The sequence below is a fragment of the Hylobates moloch genome, unplaced genomic scaffold (assembly GCF_009828535.3).
Source record: "Hylobates moloch isolate HMO894 unplaced genomic scaffold, HMol_V3 SCAFFOLD_3, whole genome shotgun sequence".
Classification (NCBI taxonomy): Eukaryota; Metazoa; Chordata; class Mammalia; order Primates; family Hylobatidae; genus Hylobates; species Hylobates moloch.
In genome coordinates, this window is record NW_026652278.1 from 159868748 (window position 1) to 159890577 (window position 21830).

Here is a 21830-nt window from a genome sequence, read left to right on the forward strand (position 1 = left end):
GGAGTCTCGCTCTGTCACCCAGGCTGGAGTGCGGTGGCGCGATCTCCACTCACTGCAAGCTCTGCCTCCCGGGTTCACGCCATTCTCCTGCCTCAGCCTCTCCCAGTAGCTGGGACTACAGGCGCCCGCCACAACGCCCGGCTAATTTTTTGTATTTTTAGTAGAGACGGGGTTTCACCGCCGTCTCGATCTCCTGACCTCGTGATCCGCCCGCCTCGGCCTCCCAAAGTGCTGGGATTACAAGCGTGAGCCACCGTGCCCGGCCTATAGTTTTTATTGTACATGTCTTTCACCATTTTGGTTAGGTAAATTCCTAATTATACTTTTTATACTATTATATATGGCGTTGTTTTGGTAGCTTTCAAGAATGTTTATTATTAGTATATAAAGATGCAACTGGCATTTGCATGTTAACTTTGTATCCTGCTACTTTGCTGAATTTGTTTATTAGTGTTAATAGGAATTTGTGGAATCTTTAAGATTTTCAAAATACAAGACTGTACAAACAGAGATGATTTTACTTTTCCTTTCCAGTTTAGATGCCTTTTTTCTTGCATAATTGCTCTAGCCATAACTTCTACTACTATGTTTAATATAAGTGCCTTGATCCTGATCTTAGAGAAAAAGCTTTCAGTCTTTGAACATGGAGTATGATATTTGCTATGATCTTTTTACATATGATATATATGTTGAGGTAGTATTCTTCTACTAGAATTTTTTTAAGTATTTTTTATTCTGAAAGGATTTTAAATCTACCAGATGTATTTTCTCAATCAATTGAGATAAATTTTTTCTTTTCATTCTGCCAATCTGTATATTACATTGTTTGATATTTGCATTTTGAAACATCCTTGCATTCCAGGAATACATCATACTTGTTCATGGTGTAAATTTAATTTATTTACATTTAAAGTAATTACTGAGGAGGGGCTTACCTCTGCCATTTTGCTATTTGTTTTCTATATACCTTATAGCTTTTTTGTCTCTCATTTCCTATATTACTGTCTTTTGTTTTTAGTTGCTTTTTGTACCGAAATGTTTGACTTCCCTTCTCATTTCTTTTGTATATACAGACCATCCTTAACTTATGTTTGGACTTACAATTTTTCAATGTACAGTGAGTTTGTCAGAATGTATCCATATTATAAGTCAAGAAGCATCTGTATTCTATAACTATTTTTTGTGGTTACCATGGAAATTACATTTAACAACATAAAGTTATAACACTCTAAGTTTATACCAGCTTAACTTCAATAACATAAAAAACTCTACTAACTTACACTTGTTTCACACCTTTTTTAGTTATTGGTGTCACAAAATTATATCTTACTACACGTGTCCAAAAACAAAAATTAATTATATTTAATGCATTTGTTTTTTAAATTATGCAAAATAAAAATACAGATTTACAAAATTATAACACTACTAACTTTTTGACTAATGATTTTTTTAATTGTTAGTCTCTTAAATCATGTAGAAAACAAAAAAAAATGGAGTTACAAACTAAAGTTTAAATAGTACTAGCTTTTATAATTGCCCAGTATATTTGACACCTTTACTGAGATGTTTATTTTTTCATATGAATTCAGGATACTCTCTAGTGTCCTTTCATTACAATCTGCAGAATTCCCTTTACTGTTTCTTGCGGGGCAGCTCTAGTGGTAATGAGCTGCTTCAGTTTTTCTTTAACTTGAAATGTCTTAATTTCTCCTTCACTTTTGAAGAACGGTTTTCATAGATATAGGACTCTTGGTTGACACATTATTTTATTTCATTTTATTTGTAGCCTTTTGAATACATTAGTTCAATGCTATCTGGCCTCCAAAGTTTCTGATGATAAATCTGCCAATAATCTTATTGAGGATCCCTTTTATGTGACAAGTTGCTTATCCCTTGTTACTTTTTAAATTCTTTTTTTTTTTGAGATTTTGATTAAAATGAGTTTTACTGTGAATCTTTTTAAGTTCATCCTACCATTATTTCTTCAAATATTCTCTCTCTCTGTTCTTTCTTGATCTTTTTTTTTTACTGAGACTCTCACAATGCATTTTGGTCAGCTTGATTGTGTCCCTGTCCCACAGGTTTTTTTGACTCTTTTAACTCTGGTCTCATTCTTTCTGTTCTTCAAACTCAATAATTTCAATTGTTCTGTCTTCAACTTCACCATTTCTTTCTTCTGCCTGTTCAAATCTGCCTTTGAATTCCTGATAATTTTTAAATTATTATTTATAAAATTTATTGTATTTTTCAGTGCTAGAATTTTTTTGATTTTGTACTTCCATTCTGTTTATATATAATTTTCTGGTCTTTTCCCACGTATTCCTTTAGTTTTTTGAGTATCTTTAAGACTGTTGTTTTAAAGTCTTTGTTTAATACAGCATCACATTTTTCAGGGATAGTTGTTGTTGTTTTATTTCCATTGAATTGGCCTTACTTCCTGTTTCTTTTTATATCTTAGAATTTTGTTTTTGTTTTACACACCAGACATTTGAAACTAGTATTGTAGCGATTCTGAAATTCTACTCCTTCCCCAGAGTTTGTTGTTTTTTTTTGTTTTGTTTGTTGTGCTTTGGATTATCGTATGCTATCTGTCTACTAAAGATCAGCCTGAGGGGTAAAAACTTAATGTCATTTCAGATTTTTTTTTCAGTCTTTGACTTTCCCTGGTGTGCATGATATCTTTCTAATTTCACCCTTATATGCACTTTTTGGAGTGTCCTAGTCTTTAATTTTTGGCTATCAATAATGGGAAAAGAGAAAAATGAATGTGGGAGGGAAGAAAGCACACTTGCCTTTTAAATCTCCTGGAAGTCTCTGAGGAGGCAGGGAGGTCGAAGCAATGAAGGGTGTGCAACAATGACCGTTACCTTTGTGTTTATATCTCCTTGGTTAGAAGCAGCAATTAGTAATCCAAATATGGATCTCTGATATTTGTAGAATAGGATCTTTATTGCCTAGATGGCTCCAACAAGCTGTGCAAGCTCCTCTAGGAACATGTGCAGGCTGCCTACCACGGGTCTGGGGTAGAAGAGTGGATAACTGTCGCTGAGCTATGAGCTAAAATCCCCTGAAACTAACTGCAATTTGCCATCCAATTCTTGTGCTGGAAGTTTCAAGCTTTCAATAGACCTGAGTTTCATAATTGTCACATCAGAGAGATTCTGCTATTGCATGGTTGTCCGGATAGGAAGACAGGTTCCTGGTGTTTTCTGCTCCACTATCATCCCAGAATCATCTCTTCAGGCTTAATTGGTTTTTGTTTTCTTTTGCTTGTTTTGATTTTGAAAAAAAAAATACTTTTCAAATCAAGAGTTAATTCTCAATGTTTTCAAAGTTTATCACAATGATAATATAATTCAGAAAATAATGTTTGGTGATAATAGAGCAATTTTCCTAACATAAAAAGGAAAGCTAATATTCCTTGCTAGGCAGGGATGATGAGGTGGGATATTTGTAAAAAGAAAAGAGAGAATTGTGACAGGAATGAGAGCCTCTGATTATTGTTCCCCTTTTAATGATTACAACGTGTACTGGAGATGATAAATTACCTAAATAGGTAATATTGTGAATTTTAATACAGAGATTTTTTTCTCACTTATATGAAACTATTGAAGAAGGCAACCAGGTGACTATCCTTCCCTAAAATGGGGCAGTCAACCACAGTAGAATAAAAATAACTACCTCGCAGGTCTAGGCAGATGTAGGGCCTATGTGGTCTTCACGATGGTTGTCCTCATATCAACAAAGGGATGAAGAGAGCCACAGATTTGCCTATATTTAAGGAGATTCCAAAGTTGTAAAGTTGTAAAGTTGTAAGCAAGGAAAACTCATACCAGAGGCTGCACTGTAAACAGATCAGCTTAGGGGCAGCTAGAGAAAACATCTGAGCCTCTGAGGATCACTGGTGCCAGTAAGATCTAATGCAGGGCGGATTCAGCAGGAGGAAACCACCAGCTCCCCTCAAGCACCCACTTTGCATTGTTTGTGATATGAAAATAGAAAATAAGAAAGACCACACATATGAAAAAGCAGAGGGAAAAAAATCACATTAGCATTGATTCCTTTCTCTCAATATAAGAAGGATATATGAGGTCCTGTGGAACTCAGATCATTTCTGGTAAGAGAAGAAAGAAATTGCAGGCAGAAAAATACTAGGTGGAGGTGAGAGAGTGCTTAACTAGGAGTTAAACAAGAGATTGAGCTTAAAACTAGAAGTAACTTCAGTAGTAAGAATAAATTTTTTGGCTATCATTTTAAGAAATGGAAAAATAAAGAAACTTTAATCTCTATATATTCAATTTTGATCCTATGTTGAAAAGTGGCCATTCTTCTTTCCTTTTCCTCTCCTTCCCTCACCTTTCTCTCCCCTTTCTCCTCCTCTTCTTCTCCTCCTCCTTTTCTTCTTTCTCTTCTCTAGCTCTCCCTCCCCATTATCTGTCAAGTTATGTATATATTATACATTCATATATATGCCCTCCCTCCCCCTTATCTATCATGCTGTGTATATATTGTACATTCATATATATGCATGTACATAATCTATTTCAATATCTATGTATAATTATATATAATGTACGTTACATATGATTGTATAATTTATGTGATGATGTTATTAATAATTAGTTAACAAAGATTTGTTTATGTAGTAAGGTATATGTGTGTTTGTGTATATATATGTGTATGTACATGTGTGTATATCTATTTATATTCTTAATATATATCTTTATATACATATATGTATTTTTTATATTTCTATGTTGTATGCATACACATATACTCCTAAAAACAGGGTTGATGTAATATTTCAATTTTTACACAAAATGAAACCAAGAGCTCTGAGATACCAATATATTTCGGCTTTGTCCTATTTTAGTGCATGTCTAAAGTCTTTTACTTTGAAATCCTTTTCACCCTATCTGTGCTATGTGGTAAAAGCGGCACTACCTTCTGCCTCTTCTTTTGATAAAATCCCATCTTTTAACTCATTTTCTATTTTTAACCCATTAAGTTTGGCTCTGAGAAGCTCTGTCGTGTAATCTTTACTCAGCACAAGATGTGCCCATGGGTTTACTGCTGCCGGCCCTTTCCTCATCTCTTCTCATCCTCCCCCACTCTCAGGCCTGCCTTCAACCCTGTGACTCTTCCCACCTAACAATCTGCCGCTGTTATTGTATCTGTAGCCTCCTCCACTGATGCAAAAGAGGGTCACAGCCCACGAGAATATGCACTTCTGCACTTCAGGCACAAACAGCAGCTGTGCAAGGCGCACCAAGCAGGCTGTGGAAGGCTTACTCTATCATAGATTTGCCTATAATATGCCTTCCTATTTTAACCCCGAGGGATTCATTTTTGTCATTTTCTTATGCATTTTCAAGCAGTTTTACTAGTGAGAAAGTTAATTATGGATTTGTAATAATATTTTGCGAGAATGAAAAATAGCATTTCTATGAAGATTTTTCACTTCTAAACTGCTGTAAGCTTTCTATTACCCCTACAGCTTTCCTTCAAGAAGCTGCAAGGGTTTTCATTTTGAAGTTAATCTTATTTTAGCCTCAGATGCTCTCAATTAGCTGCTGTCTTTGTTTCATGAGAAATTGCTTTTGATTAGCAGATTTCTTTGTTTACATGGTTGCTCAGACCATATTGCCACAGAAGAGCTAATTTGCTACCCAACTGCTTCTCTCCTACATTAAAGATGGGTAGAGTATTACAGAGGATTTTGCCTGTATTTAAGCTATTACACAGTAAAATATGCCTAAAGTTGTATCAGATAGAGATTATTCTCTTATAAATCATATTGCATCCTTATGTAAGCTTAAATTCAGTCACCAATTCTTAAAATAGGGGGAAAAAGTGAGAAGGACATTTTATAACATTAATTATAGCTATAACATCGAACATTAAAATACTGTATTTTTAAATAATATTCGTAAATTCTAAGTATCAACCTCCTACATTTAGGCTGTTGGAGAAATGGAGTCTCCATACGGAATCTTTTCTTCTCCAAAAATGTTTATGATTCAGATGCAATGGTCAAAATATAAATAAATAACATCACAAACCAGAGTTTGTCATATGACAAACAAAAAACGCCATTGGGCTAAGACAAAATAGATTATGCTTAAACATTTATTATTCACCAATGTTTGAGCAAGTGCAAATATAAAAACAATAAAGCCTTCTTAAATTAAGAGTCCAATTGGTATATTTCTGAAATTATCATCTCTCTGTTCATTTGTTTGCTTACTAATTAGTAATATACATATATTTCAAGTTTTAGAGTTATTTATTTTGTGTGTATGGTGCTCTAAATTTTTGCATTAATATTATTTTTAATTGATAAATCATAGTTGTATACATTATGGGGTACAAGGTGGTGATTTGTTATATGTGAACAATGGAGAATGACTAAGCCAAGCTAATTAACACATATAACACCTCGCTTAATCTTTTTGTGGTGAAACATTTGAAATTTAGTATCTCAGTTATTTTAAAATATGCACTACATTATTTTTGACCAGAGTCACTTTGCTTTGCAATATATATCAAGTTTTTAAGCTAGTTGAATTTATTAATGTTTTCCCTCTGGATATTTATTTATTTTTCCCTATTTTTCATAAATTAGTTCATCTCTATTTCAATCTATTAGAAAATGTTAACTATTTACATTAAACATCTCATTAAATAGCATGGTATTTGAAGGGTCTTTCTTTCCTCCATGTTTTTTTCCCTTCCTTCCTTCCTTCATTCCCTCCCTCCCTCCTTCTTCCTTCCTTCCTACGTTTCTTCTCCTTCTCCTCATTCTCCTTGTCCTTCTCCTCCTACTACTTTTTTTCTTCTTTCTTTCTTTTTCTTTCTTTCTTTCTTTTCTTTCTTTCTTTCTCTTCTCAAAATAATAGGCAAGCAATCCTAATATTACATTTATTAATTTATATTGTATACCCATTACTGAAAATATAAAATTATATTCCAAAGAGAAATAGCTTCTAAAGAAATCAAACTGAGGTATGAGAACTGCTTAGGTATGTGTATTGAACTGGACGTGTAGTTGTTGCTACATAAATGAAAACTCTTCTGTTGTTGACTCTATTGTAGTGTAGGTTATCAAATATTTAATGGTATGGGTCCACTTTAGCTCAGATAGTCTAGTCAACTACTTATATTTCTTTTTCATAAATGAGATATTTTGGGACATTTATGCATTCCATTGCTTTTTTATATCCAAAATTTTCTGTCAAAAAACCCTTCTCTGTCCCTATCTAGAAAAATATAGATGGCAATGTAGAGAAAACCAGTCTGAGCACAGTTATTGAAACTGAGTGGAAAAATCTGCATTGGAATTGTTGGAAAACTAAAATAAATAAAAATAAATAGTTCACTTCATGATAAATATTTCAATAGATGTTTTAATATGATGCCCCAATACAAGAAATACTTGATGATGTCTGTAATAGTGAATGTACTTATAGATAATATAAATTGACTTTAATGGAATATATATATACATTTTGCTAGGTATGAGGATTTGTGGTTTGAAAATCCATCTGTATTACAACCCTTCTTTGATTAGTATATGCAACTTATATTACAATGAGAAAATACCCTCTTCATCCCACCGTGTCTTCAACAAAGAAAAAGTTTATTGTTTTGATATTTGCCTAGTGAATCACCTTTTAAATAATTGAGAATCGTAACCTTAAATTGAAACTTCCAATTGAAAAGCATTTTAAACTTTACTTAGGAATACAAATTATTCATTCTTAAATTGAGTTGAAAATTTATCTGTATGGATGTCATGGGTTTTGTCATTGCAAAGTCTAAGCAAAATTGAAAGAGCATGAAGTTTCTCCTTTCTTCTCTCGCCTTTCTATATTTCTTGCCTATTTCTTGAGACCCTAATTCCTGTATTCCCTGTATTGTATTCTACATTTTTAGTAGCATTACCCTCCCGATATTTAATGTGGAATTTTAGATGCTCAGAAGAACAAAAAGTCAATTATATAGTTTTAAGCACTAACAACCAGTCTAGGTATAGTACATTTTATATTTGAGTTGGGGTCTTTTGCCTTCAATAAGACTGCAAGGGCTGTTTGTAGTGTTCATTTATAAGGCTAAACCTAGTCTTTGATTTTAACCTTTATTATATGTCACATATATGTGGACTGAAGACAGAAAGAATAATACTTAACAATGAAATTAAAATAAAGAAAATAAAAATAGGATTTAATCTCTCCACATAGGAAAAATTGTTAAAAATTTGGTGTGTAAACTTCTTATTTCTTTTTCCAGTAAGATACAAACACAGACTCAGACACATATTTATGGTAAAACTGGCTTCAAGGTTGTTATCTGTATGTCTAACACTGCAAATTTAACAAGATAACATAAGTCACCTTTAGGCTAATAAATATTCATAAACTATATTTTACCTTGAAGGACTATGTTATTATTTGGAATGTAACAAAGTCCCTAGAACAGGACTTCTTATTTGTACAAAAATACTATTATTCTATGCATTGCTGCTAAGAATGTCTTTACAGCTTATTCGTGTTCCACTCCTTTCACATATTTACTTCAGAAAAATTTTCAAAGTAAAAACACAGTTGTAAATCAATATTAAAGCTATATTTTTATCCCTTTGTAAATAATTTTGGGGATGATTTGAAGATAATTGCACATTCTTATTATAAAGTCAGAATTTTTCCACTGAAATAATTCATTTTACCCTTTAAGTTTTGGTCATTTAGTACATGGTTACTTTAAAGAAGAGATTATGAAAGTAATTCCTGGATTTTCATGAAAGCATAATTCCTACACCAAGTTACAAAGTCCCATGCTTGAGTAAGAGTTTCTTCTTTCAATATACACTTTCCTATTCCAGAATACATGCTGTTAAACCCTTCTTTTTCATCAGTAGAAACAGAAATAGATCACATAGAAAAGAATTGCTTGATTTTATTTTGCCTCTTGTGAATCCACTCTTATGCTTAACCTCAATTACAAGGAAGTCATTTTTAAAAACATAATATCTTCCTTTAAAATTTGAACCCAAATGTAAAGAATTTTTATTTTATTTCACATAATATCTTTTGCTTATATCTAAACTAACATACAGGTTGAGCTGTATTGAACAAACCAACATTATTCAGATTAAAAAATAACTGAAATTAGAACACAATCACTTCATTTTAAATAACTGAGCAATTCTCCTTGGTTGTGAACGTGTGTGTGAGAGTGTTTCTAGAGATGGAAGAGGAGGGTGTTCATGGGGAGAAAGAAACAAAGAGAAAGTAATACCATACATGAATTAAAAGTGTGTGCATGTGTGTGTGTCTGTAAATTATTCAGTATACTCAACAGTTAGAAACATAAATTTAAGTGAAAATTAAAAGTTTAAATATGTTCTAGGTGTAAATGTAATGATTAAGACACAAATAGAAGCTGATAAAAATGCAATTGGTGCATAATGGAAAGAAAAGCAATAAAATAAATTAGTTCACAAAGCTGCCTGTGCGTTCCAAAGTCACATTAGATTCCACGTGCAGCTTTCTTGAACGCTCATATTATCTCTGCACTCTCCATTTCCATCATGAAATCACATATGATGACCAATATTATCTCTGATTCCAGAAGAAGAAAGGTTTGATTCCTTAATAAATTAAACTGATTCCAAAAATGATGAATAAAAATGAGTCTTACCTCCATAACAGAGCAATGAGTATAACAAGAGAGCTCTAAGGCGGCAACTGCCTTGATGTAAGTTGGGTGCTAGACCAAACATTGGGCTGAGTGAGGGAAGATAAGTTTCCCTGAGACAAAATTGAAAAAATGTTGCCCTGAGAAAGTGGAGTAAATATTGAAAAACCAAACAAAACAAATCTACAATACAAAATAAACAAAATCAATACAATCAAAAAAAAGAAAGAAATTATGTTATTTTCTAGTAGAGTATATTTATTGAACAAATGGAAATGAGTGGCACATTCATTATACAGGAACTGTAGCTTCTTCTTGATAAATGTGGAACCAAACATAAACAAAAATATCACAATCCCAAAGCTGCAAACCACTACCAGGAGCCTGCACCTGGAATGCTTTGACTTTGAGGGACATATTAGCACAGAGCAACCACAGAACTTTGCTGTTATAGAGGCTATGAGACTATGAGATATGGGAAATAAACACGGAACTATTTTCCTGGAGGTAAATGTACCTTTAGAAATGACAGAAATTAAAATAAGGAGTCTAAGGAAAAGCTCTATTATAGAAGAAAGACTGAACTCTTAGAGATCAAACCACTATCAAGATTTAATAAGAAAAGAGATGAATGTTTTGTTTTCATATCAAAAAGCATGATAAACAGTCCCAACACGCTTAACAAAAGAGGTCAGCAAAAGGATTTGAGTACCTGTGGATTCGTTAGTAAGATACTACCTTAACCCACATTGAGACTATAATAACTGAAATCTCCCAAAAGAGAAATTGTATTTATAAAATGGTTGAATTATACTCTGAAGGCTCTTGGGCTTAGAAAATTATTCTTGATAAGAAGAAGTTGAAACTAAACAAATAAACTTAACAAGAAGACGAGAGAAAGGTAGACAGATCTTACAGTAGAAGTATGGGAGATCTGCATGAAATAGATTCATAAATTGAGAAAAAGGAAGGACATGGACTATGAAGAAGTAAAAATGCCTGGAAGATGGGGAATGCATAGGTTAAGACTGAAATGGTAAAAGAAGATATGGTTCAGAGAAGGGGAGCCAAGTAGGATTATATCAGAGTCCAAAGCTAATTTAGATGATGGAGCAACTATGAGAAGATATGTTCTGGAAGGATCTATTCCATCATCAAAAGCAGACATCTACTTATAAAAATATGACAATAGGTGAATTACTCCCCAAACCACACTGCCTTTTTCTCAAATTTAAATCTATTAATTTTATTTCCTTTGGTCCCTATATTCCTGACACCATAATGCTGAGCAAGATGTGACCTCAGCCTTGAAGACCCTCTACTTTATTATGAACAATGATCCTTTCTTGATAATTACTTGAAAGAAATAATTTCTTGAAAGTGATAATTTCTTGAAAGATTACAATATTTTTATAAATCTAAGTTACAATATATAACAGTCTCCACTGCTGCTGTGTCCTGCATAAGGGTTTCTTAAACCTTCGCTGAAGAGTGAAAACCCAACTATTTGTCTCTCTCTTTATTCTCTTTTTTTTCCATTGGCAGATATTGGTAGAACGCCTCCAGCTTGGACATGATCTTGCATGTTTTCTCGTCTGTTCTTTTGTTCTTACTCTTATGTCTATCCAAGCAGTCTAAACGATTCTCAACTCAGATTTCAGCATAGGGGGAACAGATGGTGAAAACAAAAAGGTCCCATGCTCACGATTTTGTCAAGTTTAAGCATGTATCACAAACGATGCCCTTCTTGGCCCAATCCCGTGTCTCAGAGCAGTCTGCAATGAGAATTCAGGCAGAATCCACACTTACCAATAAAATAACTCTTTCTATATTAACTTGGCAACTCTGTTGTGCTTGTATTTTCCCAAGGGTTTTCATAGAAGGGATGTCTGTGGCCTAAGGTAGGATTTGATGTTCTTTGCTCTTCTCACTATAGGAATATGGCTAATTTACTATAATCGCTCATTTATTTTTCTACATTTAACATCCTGATTTATTTCTTCTCAAAGAATCTTCAAAAATTACTGATATTTGATTAATTGTCTTAATCTAAATATTCTTTGGAACCATAGGACTAAATTAATCCTAGTCAAGAAATTTGAGCTCTATTTGTAGGTACTCATTTTACTTGTCACTTTTAGATCTTCTTTCCCTAATATAAATGTTTATTTTGCCCAGTTCAGATGTAAATTTTAAAAATTCCATGTATTTATTATAAAGTCCACTCTTAAAATGGCAAAGTAAATATAAAATAAGTATATTTGATGGTGAAATAAATCAGATTTCAAAAAAATGATAAATTTGAATGTAACAGCTCCAGTGAATTTAACTAAAAATAACTCATGTCTTTAGCAGAGCATTGAATTAAATTGTATTTAAATAACCAATTACTACTGTATGACAATCGAATGACTTTCAGCCACAAATAGCTTTTAAATTGAAAAATAAAACTAGATACCAAACATAAAAACATGCTAAACATTGCCAATAAACAAATACGTGAAAAGTTAAAGTTACCAACGTGATGTGTGTAATCTAGGCAAGTTTTAGTATGGTTATTGCTATGTCAAAAACAAAATCTATAAATTACATATTAAAAACTAAAGCTGCAAAGGTGTACATTAAACTGGCAATGATTGTCCTATCTGGTGATAGAAATCTTGGTGATGTTTTTTCTTCTCCTTCTCTTTCTTTTTCTCTTTCTCCTTCTCCTTCTCCTCCACTTTCTCCTTTATTCTTCTTCTATTTTTAAACTGATGATAGTGTGAATTGTTTTAGTAATTAAAAATATATACATTTTAACATCAAGACAAACAACAAAAAATAATTATCGCATTACCTTTGTGCAACAGAAAAAAATTGGGGATATTATCATTGTTTTGGGTTGCTTTTTCTAGGTTTGGTAAAATTCTTAAAACTTGCATGCCTAGGCTTTCTTCCTCTTTAAGGTGTGAAGTGCTTTAATTGATCAAAGAATATAAAGAAAGAAAAAATATCTCAGTGCATGGCTTTTAAAAATAAAATTAAAGTAATGATAGCACAATCTATGCATTTATTGATTTTTTCCTCAAATTTACTAATTGCATGTCAGGTGCTACACTAGGTTCCTGGAATTCAAAAAGGTATAGCTACATCCCTGCTGAAAGATCAGATCCAACCAGCCTTTTGGATGTCTTACTACTCAACAATGAACTGTTAGTTTCATCAGCAGTGTATTTGTCTTTATTAGTAAAAAGAGGCTTCTTTTTCTCTGCTATATTTATTTTTAGAAAATATACAAGTTCTCTATTTTTATTTAAAAGCAAGTTTTTAACATTTTATTTTTTATACTATAGATATTATATGTTCTTTAATTATGCTATTGAAAACTTCATGTCATTAAACATAAAATTGAGTTTAAACCATGTATCAGGATATAATTTTGAACATCAGCATACATCTTCTTCCCATCGTTTTTCTGCCTTTCCCTCCCCATCATTCAAGCAGATAATCATTGCCTAAATCAAGAAGAATGTACACCAGTCCCTCTGGGTTTTGGGTTCCAAAAGTACACACAATTAGGAAGATTCTAGAAAAGATGTGTGGTTAAGTACAAGAAGTTTCAAGGCCATGAAAATGTCTTGGCCAAATAGAGTAAAGAACATAGCTTTATCACTGAAGTGTGAGATTCCACAAAAATGGGAAATGAATGAGGAGACAGGATTGGGCTGAGAGTAATGCTGGCAGGAGTTTAATACTGAAATTAATTTTATCATTTTAAATAGCCTCCAGTTCCTCTACCTTGTTTCCTTTCACTAATTGATATCTCTAACTCTCAGTACACATATTGTGCATAGGAGGACACCAACCCAGCTCTAGAACTGGACACAGGATCAAAATCAGACTATTGTGCATTTGTAGTGCCACTGACTGGCTCAGAAATGGTTATTGGCTCAGAAATGGTTATGATCTCAGCCAGGTGAATAACAAACTACCAAGAACCTTTGTTAAAACAATTGTCAAAGAGAATTTCTCTCTCCATCAGGATAACTTTGGTAAACATAAAGAGAAAAAAATCTGCCCACAGATTCAGCCAAACAAGAGGAGAGCATATCTGAGATGGTGAAAGAAAGTGAATCAATCCTGTATTATTTTCTGATTCAGTCACACCTATGGGAGAGAAACTGGTTTTATGCACTGGTAGCAGTGAGAAAACAGAAACCCAGGGAGAAGATAACTCTGTTCTGTCTGTATTCTGGCAGAGTCAGAAAGTGAAATAGGTAAGTAAACACACAGAGAACCATAGAGCCAAAAATGCAATGCCAACTATTAAAATGAGCATCTCAACAGACTCCTTCAAATCTAAAATGCCTGTGCAATAAATTCATAACTCTGGGAAAGTGTAATGACAACAACGGATGTGGGCTGGAAACGAAAAATAAACTGCAGAAAAAACAGTTTACCATCGTTGTACACGTGAGTTGACTAAGATTCATATACAATACATATTGTGTAGCCTATCAGGTTGAATGAAATTCTGAAATACTTCGGAAGTTTAATATTTCTCTGAGGGCATTTAGCATTTCACATAAATAGTTTCGACAAAGTTCTTTCTTGAGGCACGAGATAGATTAAATGTTCTTTTGAGATTCTTTTCAGATTAATGGTTCAATAGTATTTGCTTTTATGTTCAGTATAAAAGTTAGTGTTTATACTTCAAAATCAGTGGCCTTTATGATTTCTAATATTCTGTGACAGTATTATTATTTATGTAGGAAAAAACTTGAGTCTCCTTAAGCACAGCATAATAAAAGTTATGCAGTATAGAAGAATTAAATTTTCTTTTTCATCTTTGGTCACTATTGTTTTAGATAGCATGGCATACTTGTTCATAGCTCATCCAAAGCAAAATTGTGTAGCAAGTGAAATCGGTAAGCTTTTGTTGACTCTCTTTGTTTAAATAACAACTAGGCATCTATAATCACCATGGTGACTTTATGCTCTCTTCATTCTGACAAGGGCATGTGATATATTACATCACAATTAAGAGTCTGAAAAGACACAGAAAGACAGATCACAGTCCATACTTCCAGTTGTTAGCTGTAAGACTGGGAAAATTATTAACTCTGAAATTCTATGTCTTCATAAGTAAATTTACATAAGGGTTATTTCATTAAATAAAGTAAAAATATGTAAAGTAGACACATTTTAGACCCCTTTTAATTTCATATACTTCTTAATCAAACTTTGCTGAACCTAAACTAATTCATTGAATTCAATATTAGATTAAAACAAAATCTCAGACTGAATCTTTTTTAAATAAAACAACCTAATATAAAAAAAACAAAATATTTCAAAACAATAACATAATGTTAAATGCTTTTTAATTACATTTAATCCTCATAACATTTCTCATGGGTTAGTATATTTCTGTTTTCCATATGGGAAAACTGCAGCACAGTAAATTTAAGTAACTTTGCTTAAGGTCACACATTTAGGAAGTACCCAAAATAGGATCTAAACACAGGCTAAGTCCAAAACATTAATTCTCAACTACGCTTTGCTATAGTCGTAGTTCTACTTATAATTGATATGACATTGAGATGAACCATGTATTTTCTCCCTGCTTCAAAATTCTTGTCTGTAGTATAAGGGACTGGGACAAAGTAATCTCTAAAGCACCTTCTGGTTGAAGAATTTCATTCTATAAGACAATAACTAAGCATGTGAGTGATTCATTAATTATTTATTCTCGCTCGCTGTCATTCTCGCTCTCTCTCTCAGCCAAGCCATAATTCCTATGTAAAAGGCATATAATCTACTATGATTCACTAATTCAAGTCTGTCTGTCTTTTCTGTTTCAAGGGTCATTATACTCTTCATTATTTAGAAGAAAAGTTGTCTTTCCTTAAGTCTGTTGCTAAACCTGTCCTCTCTATAATAGGTTCTCAGCCAATTACCTCTTTGTCTACAATACTCTCTTTTCTGCAGTTGCTCTTTCAGTTCTTTCACTGCTGACAACCACATGAATCTGGGCATTAACATCCCACCTTCCCTGCAAGGTGCTGCTGGTCATAATGACATCAGTGAAGGATGATGTAGGAAGTGATGGGAAGTGAAGAGCTGGCAAGTTAAAGGGAAGTGCCATCTCTTCACTTCCCACCATATGAGCATCTGGTCTGTGCAAGAAAATTTACTGACTTACAGATATTAAGATAATTTGTACCACAGGGAGTGCTGTGAACTGACTTGGGTCAATTGTGAACAGAAAAATTATTCACAAGTTTGTTTTAATAGAATTCAATAGATTCGTAATTAGAGTTAGGTGAGTCCTATAGCTTCCTCCCTCCCCGACCTCCCTCACAATCTCAAAATCAAATGAAATTTTATAAAAGCAAATTATGCCACCATAAATAACATTTTTATCAAATAATCTCCAAGTATTCATATTGTTTTCTATGGAGGCCCATTGAAACTTTAACTCATTGGTTTTTGTTTGTTTGTTTGTTTGTTTGTTTTGGTGCTAACAATGACCTTACGTGAAATGAGCTCTTGAAATAATGGTTATAATAGTTTACTAACTAATTCAGCTAACTTCTTATGATATTTGACAGCACAATCTTCCAAGGGTACCCCGTGGGCCGTGAATTGAAATTCAAATGGTATAGGTTGCAAGGTTCCCCAAATTCTAATACTCTTGCACATTCAAGCATCAAAGTATTAGTATATTTCTAAGCAATCAATACATCTGGGAACATTACTTATTCCTCAGTAAAAAGTAATTTCTCATTTTTTTTGTTAACTAACAGTTCCTTTGTGCATGTGAGGGTAATGTAGCTTTAGATATTTAGGGCCTTCTAAATAACCTAACCACCCCTGGAGTATGAACTGCTGATTAGAATACAGCATATGTTAGCAAACAACAAACATTTGGCAGAGGCTTTGAAGTTTTATGTTTTGTCTACAGCTTGGGTCTCATCTAGTTGTCATAGGATTCCCTCACTAGCCTATTCTTCAATTAAGAGGAGTCACAGATAACTGTGTCATCTCTCTTTACAGAGCATATTTCAAGATGAGAAGTAGGGACAATTGTTCTTTTTCTTTAACTTTCATTTAATTTGTTTATGACATAATAAAGTAGATAAGTACATGTAGATAAACTGTGAAAGACCTTTACATGAAGTATATAATTAATACAACAGGGCTTTAGTGATGATAATGGAGCCAAACCATGGAAGACTGAGGCTGACAAGTCACAGATGTTGAGGAATCTAAGAGCTGTAAATTAAGAAAGATGTTGAAACAATCAGATAAAATTTAGATGTTGAAAATTACATTTATAAACAAGAATAACTTATTCAATATAGTTCTTTATGTGCTCTATGTAATTTATAAAAATACATTTTGAAAGATTAAAATCATTTCTTAAATTATACTAAGTATTCTTGTAAGCCCACCAGCCAAAGCACACTGGAGACACAGCCAGAGTTAAATAAATTATTTTTATTTAGCCTCTTTAACAGTTTATTAACTAATTTATTCAACAGTTAAATAAATTATTTTATTTAGTATTTCAGAAGAGGTCTTAGAATTATCTCACAAAATGGAGTGAGGAGACACTTTTATTGGATTTAGTTTTGCAGTGAATGATTCTAAGGAAGGTAAAGTGAAGACAAGCTGTGTTTTGGATGCTGTCAAGCAAACAGGGCATTTAGCAATTAGATAGTTCAGCAACATTTATTTAGGAGATGAGATCAATGAAGTTAGACCAGAGTGTCATTGGTTCAAAAAAAAAAAGAAGCAATAACTCAAAAGGAAGGGTTGTTATTCATTTTACAGTCATGGAGGGTTCATTGGAGAAGCATTGTTTATATAGCCTTGTTGAAGTCTCATGGTTAACATTGCTTTATGTCCTGTTAGGAATAGCACAACCTGTTTATCAACAGGGGTGGTTTTCACTTTTGAATATTTATGCTTCTCCCTAAATGACTCAGGATGGCCATTTACTCATTCTAAAATTGTTTGCTAGAAACTTATTATATGTGATCCTGCCCTTCAAAGGATGTTTACTCTACCAGGGAGGAGAAAGGTATTGATGGCAATTATTGTAGTATATTGGCAGTGGGAGCATTCAATGAGAGCATTATTGCTGCAAACTGACCCAGGCCAATTTAGTGGTTCAGCAAGTCACGGTTGCCCTTGGTAAGATTGTTAGGCTAATAATGGATAGACATCTTTAAGAACGGCATATCCGGCCGGGCGCGGTGGCTCACGCTTGTAATCCCAGCACTTTGGGAGGCCGAGGCGGGCAAATCACGAGGTCAGGAGATCGAGACCACGGTGAAACCCCGTCTCTACTAAAAAATATAAAAAATTAGCCGGGCGTGGTGGCGGGCGCCTGTAGTCCCAGCTACTCGGAGAGGCTGAGGCAGGAGAATGGCGTGAACCCGGGAGGCGGGGCTTGCAGTGAGCCGAGATTGCGCCACTGAACTCCAGCCTGGGTGACAGAGCGAGACTCTGTCTCAAAAAAAAAAAAAAAAAAAAAAAAAAAAAACCGCATATCCAAGTGGAATGCCTGAGTAAAAGTAAGTCTAAGGCCAAATTTCTTCCAGCATACAAACATTACTAGGAATCTCGAAAAACAGTCATATACTTATTCTACATCTCTGAGAATTTCCATTTGCTGACCAAGGCACCATAATTTAAGCATTTTGCACAAGGATGACTTGGAAGTAGGTGAGAGAATCCATAAACAGAAGACCAGCCAGAGTTGTAACTCTGTGAAGTGGCAGATCCTTTGTGAAAAGGAGGGAGGCAGAGCCAGTAGGACTCTGTACCTTGAATAGTACTCCAACAGCATTGGTTGGGCCAGATTCTACACATTTCCATGCACAGCTTGAGATACATGTATGATATTTTCTACCTGTTAAAACTCTGAATATTCACTTCACCATAAAAATATTCTAACATCATTTCTACTAATGAATAAACTAAGGTGCCAGATTTATTAACCAAGTTTAAACAATAGATTGCATTAACTACATTGATTCTGACTCCATTGATTCATGATTGGAGTAAGCATAACACTATAAAAGCATTGGTTTCTGATTTGATTACCTTAAATACTAACTAACCATGCCTAGGTTCTAGATTACAGGAAATATATACATACACACACACACATATGTAAAGCACACATATATACACATATACTCACATGTACATGCACATATATACACATATACAAATGCACATATATACATATATACACACACATATATACACATTATTTCTCTCTTACATGTGAGAAAATTGAGGCATAGTAAATTTAAGTAACTTTGCTGAAGGCCACACATTTTGGAAGTAGCCAAAATAGAATCTAAACACAGGACTGAATAAGTCCAAAACAATAATTCTCAACTAAGTCCTTTGTGCTAGCTGTGTATATATGTGTGTACAAATAGATATATGTCTGTACATGTGTGTATATGTATATATGTGTTTTTATATATTCAAATGTACACATATTTGTATATAGGTATGTATATCTTTATGTGTATAAGTGTGTGCATATACATATAAAATATGTGTATACTATGTACGCACATGTAACATATATAACCTTGTATACACACAGAGAAAAATATATATATACATGTACATACACAAGCTCTATAATTTAGATGTCTCTTCACAACTTACATAATCTTATCTAAGACTGTGTTAGATAGTCTTTTCTTAGATATCTTTGATACTTTTCGAAGTTTTCAAATAGATATTGACCCTAGTTTCAAAATCCCAGAAAAAGCCTCACCACAGGTAGGCTCCTTCTTCCAGTCTCTGAAATCTCTTATTCTATTTTCCATTGAATTTTCTCTTTCCTTCATTTGACCTTTCCTTTAACAAAGCTTAAGAGAGAGGACCAATGCCCTTCAAAATCATCAAACCAGTACTCCAGGTAGTTGGTACCAATCAATGATTGTTAGGAATCAAGATGAAAATCATTTTGATTATTGGTAGAGCTGATATGATCAAATGAGTATGTAATATTTCAAAAATGTTTGTAAAATAATTCTTGGATATATTAAACTTTAATCTATTTCTGTAGCCTAAAATATGGTTCCAGTGTGCCAGTATATTAAAGAGCTTTACAAAACACATACCCTGGGCTTCCTTTGTAAAAAGTAAGCCAAATGTGTTCCTCAATGAGGAGCGCGTTCTAAGAAATCTAAAATTTATCCCGCATAACCTTTTAAGTAAAAACCTTTAAAGAATATTTTCCCCAAGTTCTTTTGGCTTTTTGTGAGTTTCTACTACCTTTTATGCTTGACACATTTTCACTATGTGTTTGCTAAGTTGTGCTTTAACATGTTATAGATTCTTCCATTCAGCTTCCAGTATGGGCTGCCTTTAAAAACAGCTGTGCTTCATCATCCTTTCTTTTGTCCAGAGAATACTAAGTGGTAACCTGCTGTCATGCGGCTGCCAGAGCAAATTAGATGCTGTGATTCCTGTGTAGTGCCCCAATTACAAGTAAGGAGGGCACTTACCGTGCAGTACTTGTCTTGATGTAAGGGAGTCATAGATTTCAACTGAAAAATAGTTGTCCCTAAGAAGGACACTCGTATCTGCCTACACATATCAGATACCATTTTGAAATTAGAAAACAGAAGGGTTTTTTTTAATAAGTGCCTAGCTTTTTGTAAATGTCAGTACATATAAGTTATCAAAATGCCAATTACAGGAGAGAAGTTTGTATAATATTTTGAATTAATTTAACTATGACCTTGATAGAATATTTTACACTTGAATCTTTACATTGTATTAGGCCACCTTTTTTTATCAAATGGAATGACCTGGTTAATTCTACTTAAAATATTTTAAAATATATATTTACTTGCATGACACATATTAAAATGTTTATATGCATAGATACATGATGAAATCATACATAATATATACTAATATGCATGCATGCATTTTAGATTTTGGACAGATACTTTTATCTTGTTTCCTGTTCTCATAAGAACATCTAAATATTATGTTTCTACTCTTGCAGAAATCACCAATGAATTCAAATCCACTGTTTCCTTTTGACGGTTGGCTGTTTTGTTTTACAATGTTTTGTTTTTGTTGTTTTGCTTCATCTTTGCAAGGCAGTAAATAAATAGCTAACGGCTATATAATATGCACCAGGAACTATCATAAGGACCTTTATGTGCATTTTTAAAATTTTATTTTCCAGATAACTCTAAGATTGTGCTTATTTTTCTTTTACAGACAAAATTGGAGATGGGAAGGTTAGATAACTGGTACTAGTACTGGTACAGGATGGAGTAAAATAAATCAGAATTCTAGAGCCATGATACATAGTCCTGTCTGTCTGCTTTCTGATGACATCTCCTTGTACAGCACCTAAAGAAATGGGGGAACAGGGGCATTTTCTGATTCACCTTCAACCCGATGCTAATTGATAGAGAAGGAACACTTGATACCTCCTACACATCATCTAACTTCATGCCATGATCTATTCCATGCTGCATTCTCTTTCTGTACTTTTGTTCATGTTGTTGCTCTTTCCCTTCCCCCATCCCAGCCTCTTCAGTTGATGCCCATTCTTTAATTGTTTATTCTAAGGCCTCTTTTCTGAGTTATAAGCCCCTTGATCATTCCAGACTACTTGGATCTCAAACTTTCCAAGCTCCTTTGCTCTTACTGACTGAAACATTCAGGCAGCAATTAGTAAAATGCCACTTGTCTTTTTAAAAACAAATAATTTCAATTTTTTATTATAGATTAAGGGGTACATGTGCAGGTTTGTTACATGGATATATTGTGTAATACGCAAGGTAGGAGGTATAAACGACCCCATTACCCAGGTAGTGAACATAGTACCCAATAGTTATTCACCTATTAAAAGGTATAACTTAATTTAAGATTTTACTTTTTATGCTCTGTGGCTATGAAGTAAAAAGCATATTTTCTCTAGCTATACTGTAGAATTGGTCTTCTGAGTCCTTATTCAGTATTTCTTATATGTGGATTTTTTGCCTCTCCTTCTAGACTGAATGATTTTCTGAGTAAAGACTGTATCCTCCACATTTTTTAATGCTACAGAATTTTAGTCCAACAAGAGCATAATAAAAAGTGTCCAA

The 21830-nt window shown here is 33.5% G+C and overlaps 1 long non-coding RNA gene across 1 annotated transcript in view; it reads right to left on the bottom strand.

Annotated features, from left to right (window-relative positions):
- Positions 1-12341: 12341 nt before the first annotated feature.
- Positions 12342-21830, bottom strand: part of LOC131382986 (uncharacterized) — a 39837-nt gene continuing 30348 nt past the window's right edge. The window contains exon 4 of the long non-coding RNA XR_009212629.1: positions 12342-12449. This is a non-coding gene — a long non-coding RNA (uncharacterized LOC131382986). The remainder of the gene's footprint in view (positions 12450-21830) is intronic.